Source organism: Nicotiana attenuata, unplaced genomic scaffold (assembly GCF_001879085.1).
Source record: "Nicotiana attenuata strain UT unplaced genomic scaffold, NIATTr2, whole genome shotgun sequence".
In the NCBI taxonomy this organism is placed as follows: Eukaryota; Viridiplantae; Streptophyta; class Magnoliopsida; order Solanales; family Solanaceae; genus Nicotiana; species Nicotiana attenuata.
In genome coordinates, this window is record NW_017670404.1 from 628,277 (window position 1) to 632,323 (window position 4,047).

Consider the following 4,047-nt stretch of genomic DNA (forward strand, 5'->3'; position numbering starts at 1 on the left):
TTGCCCAGAAACACTACCGCCCTTAGAACAAATAAAAAAAATCTCGCAAGGCCAATCGCCATTGCGTAAGACAATAAGCTTCAACATCGGGAATGCAGACCCTCAACGCGAGTGCGAGCGACAAAATTACCACTGGTCAACTTAGCCCTACGTGAACGCACTTCGTCCACGCGAACGTGAAAACCTTCAAGTAATGACCCTTCGCGTACGCTATACCTTGTCAAGAAGGCGATTCACAAAGCCCCAGCTTGCAACATACACTACGCGATCATGATAACACCTTCGTGATCGTGAAGAACATCTGAGGCTTCAGAAACCAGCAGCTCCAAACATCACTAAATTGGTACAGAAGCTCCCCGAATCACACCCAAAGCCTCTGAGTACCCGTCCAGTCATAGCAACAAGTCAAAATGCATTACACGGACCTACTTGAGGTCTGAAATAACACAACACAACATCAAAACTACAAATCACACCTCAATTGAAGCTTAATGAACTAATCAAACTTCCAACTTTCAAAACTCATGCCGAACCACATCTAACCAACTTGGAACAACAAATTTTGTACAGAAGTTCCAAATGACTCCCGGAACAACAATCTAAACCCGATAACATCGAAGTCAACTCTCGATCAAATTTATGAACTTTTCAAACCTTCAAATTTCCAACTTTTGCAAAATAGAGCCAAAACCTTCTGGAAAGGTCCAAATACGAATCTACTCATACGCCTAATTCTAAATCATCATAAGAACCTATTGGAACCATCAAAACGTGAACTCAAGACCGTTTACACAAGGGCCAAACTTGGTCAATTCATCAAATTTACGCCTCCAAAAATGAAAATTTCTCTTCCAAATCAATTTCAAACCTCTTGAAAATCGAGACCAACCATACACGCAAGTCATAATACATCATATAAAGCTACTCAAGATATCAAATCACCGAATGGAAGGCCAATGCTCAAAATAACAGGTCAGGCCGTTACATTCTTCCCCACTTAAACATACATTTGTCCTCGAACATGCCAAGAGTCATTCCAAAACCCTCGAATCTCGGTATAAGCTCACCATACCCATACCCATGGATGATCCCATATAATATCTAACCATAAAAGCCTATCAACACAACCTAACTGAAGATTCATTCTTCGACCTTAGTCCATAAGCCTTAGAACCAAATTTTAGTATCCGAAATTCCTTATAAATCCGATTCTTGCATATAAACTGCATAAGTCTAAACGAGTTGCATCAAGAAATAACCACATTTGAAGATAAAATCACACGATGTACCATATAACTCATGTACTCATAGTAATATCTTCAGACTATAATAGCTGTTCATTACCAAATTTGGTACCAACAACATACCTCATATCAAATAAAACCTTGTTCCAAACTATCGCAACACAGTTAAGGATGAGACAATACGCAAACTGGTCGTAGACTGAAGCAGAAAATGCCAGTTCTTGAGGGCCAATTATGCGGCCCATTTGCAGTCCGTAGAAGCATTATGCGGTCACATATACGACCACAGATCTGTGTCATGGCTCCTATTTTTTAATTTTTAAACCCAACCCTATTCCATTAAAACACCCACCTTACACCATTTTAAGCCTATTTTCTGATATCTTTAGAGTGAGAAAGAGGGTCCTAGAGGGAAAAAGTGTTCTTCATAAAAAATTTCTCTTCAATTCTTCCTTAAGCCTTGAAGATTATCAACAGAGTCACCTAGGCCTTCTTCCCAGGAGGTAAGGTTCTATCACCCAAACTCCTAATTTCAAAACATAACTAGAATGGGCCATTAGTAAGGTAATTCATGGGGATGAGAGTGCTTACCTTGCATGTATGTATTCTTAAGGTATGTGGAGAGGTTGTGAGTAAAGTATGGAAAAGAATGGGGTGTGGGTTGGTGTAGTATTTCATAAAAAGGTCCATGAAACCTTAATACACATATAGTGTTTGATAAAGTGCTCAATTGAGCTAGAATCATGATCGCTTTCCTAATTTTTTGTTCCATTTTGCTATATTATTAGAATAGATTGAAGTTACTGATATTCCCATCTTAAAGTTTAAGGGAGCTCAATCGAGGCATGTATGGGTAAACCCCCCTCTTCTTAGAATCGAAACCCCTGGCGTTCGTGTAGTTGGTGTAAGTCCCCAAATTGATCATACTAGAATTGAGTATCCCTAATGTGTTGTGTTGAATGATATATGTTCAATATTTGTTCTAAATGCTTATCATGTCATCTTGTTGAAGAGGTGTTTAAAAATGTGAATATGTGTTAAGAAAGGTTAAGATTTCATGTCAAATATCGAATAAAGGTTTTTATGCCAAATTGTATGAAAAGCCTCTATGTGCTTAGGATTTTCCAAGTTTTTCCCTTATGTTTGCAAATGCCTTACATGATAGACCTCATTGTTGGTGATGATAATGTTATTTGAATGTGTAAAAAGGGAAAACTTGAATGGTGAAATACGGCCAAGTGTCAAAAATGACTTAATAAATAAGGCCACTCGTGCCAATATATTGAAAGATGGGAAAGAAATATGAAGTGAGATGATTGATTCAAAGGTTGATGTCTCAAGTGAGATGGCCTAGCCGAACGGGCAATGATCAGATGACATGCCGCAGACATGGTGGTAACTGTGCTGGAAATGATTGATTGAAATAGTGGATATGGTTGATGTCTCAAATGAGATGACCTAGACGATCGGGTCGAGATCGAACTCCGTGTAAGAACACTGTGATATTGTGGATTGTGGCATATGGTACTAAAGATTACCCAACCAAATAAGATGGAAATTGACTTGAGAACTTATGTGATCCCTACTTGATGTTTTAGTATTGTTTGAAGCTCTTATTGAACTCATGACTATTTTCCCTCTTATTGTTCATTCTATGGAGATGGTGTTTTAGCTTTACATACTAGTACTATTTGACAATACTAATGTCCCTTTTGCCAGGGGCGCTGCATCTTTAAAATAGATACAGGTGGTTCATGATATGTTGCATGTACTTTGGTAATAAGTACTTTGCTTTATATTTTGATGATCTAACAAATATACTATCCAGAACCAGATAATGAACCTGTTACACATTTACAAGACCTTAAGATCACAGGTTCCAAGTTCGGATCCAACGTGGGATATGATTTAACTCTTCAGAGTGGAAGGAACAACTGAGGGAACAGGTCCCTACCAGTTCCCGAGGAGACTGTACGAAGTCAACTCTCCAGTTGGAAAGTTGCTGCCTGTACACGCGACAGTACAAGAACAGTACAGCAGTGATCTTCTATGGAAGGCTTTTTACCTACCTTGCTTACATCATTGTATGTAAGGTCATACATGTATTATTAACATCAAGGGACGTAAAACATTCACTTGAACACTTAGAGATTTCAATAAAGCTCACTCACGTGAATATCCACTAAGAAAGTTTCAAGTGCTTCAAGAACAAAGAACAAAACAACTACGGACCAGTTCCCACATCAAGTCATTATATGTCCTTAGTTGAGTTGTAACTTTGTAATAGTTCTTCACTTGTATTTCCTACTTAGCTTGTTTAGAAGCATTCTGTAGGAAACCCTTTGTAAACCTTAAACCTGTGTGTTTGTGTCTTGGCTAGAGTTAGTTATGTTGTAAAGTCTGTGTAATTGAGTTATTACAAAGTGGCTTGTAATAGAGTATTACAAGTTAATGAGGGATTAAGAGGTTAATTCCTAGGATGCATAGGTTTTAATCTAAAAGTTGCTCAGTAGTGAAGTTAAAATCCTAGAAGGGTAGGTCGTGGTTTTTAATCCTGTCGAGATGGGAATTTTTCACATAAAATTCCTCTTGTCATTATATTTACTGTAGTGCGCGTATGTACTATTGAACCTGATACAGAACTTGGTTCTCTATAGATTTGGGTGGACCCTTATGTTCTATCAATTGGCATCAGAGCAGGTTCTTTCTATCAGGTTGAAACCTAGAAAGAATCCTCATGGCTACTCCTCCAAACATCGAAGAAGGCCAGTCTACTTATAGACCAGTTAGGTTCTATGGACAA